Genomic DNA, 579 nt, shown 5'->3' on the forward strand with positions numbered 1-579 from the left:
TAGGCGATTCTCTTGCCTCAGCTTCCTGAGTAGCTGGGACTATAGGCACCCGCCACAACGCCTGGCTATTTTTTGGTTGCAGCTGTCATTGTTGTTTTGGCGGGCCAAGGCTGGATTCAAACCCACCACCTAGGTGTATGTGGCTGGCACCTTAGCCACTTGCGCCTCAGGCGCCAAGCCTCAACCTCCAACTCTTGAACTCAAGCAATCCTCTTTCCTCAGTTGTTCTATTTTTTTTATTTAGTAGAAACGGGGCTCTCACTTTTGCTCAGGCTGGTCTCGAACTTGTGAGCTCAAGCAATCCATCCCCCTTGGCCTCCCAGAGTGCTAGGATTACAGACGTGTGTTTCTGCAATGATAAGGGATACTGCAGACAGGGAATGTCCTCAAGCTCCCATGAAACTTTGTAAATCCCACAGGTGTGCCACATTCTGTAGGAGACTCACACCAGCAGCAGATACTGCCATTTCTCACAAACCAAATGACCTATAGCCCTGATAACTGAGGTTTGAGAGGGATGCAGGGATTTGGCCATAGTTGTTCAGCAGGCAAGTGGGAGCACAGGGACTAGGCTCTGGA

This window comes from Otolemur garnettii, unplaced genomic scaffold, assembly GCF_000181295.1.
Source record: "Otolemur garnettii isolate 467f Iridium unplaced genomic scaffold, OtoGar3 scaffold00038, whole genome shotgun sequence".
Classification (NCBI taxonomy): domain Eukaryota; kingdom Metazoa; phylum Chordata; class Mammalia; order Primates; family Galagidae; genus Otolemur; species Otolemur garnettii.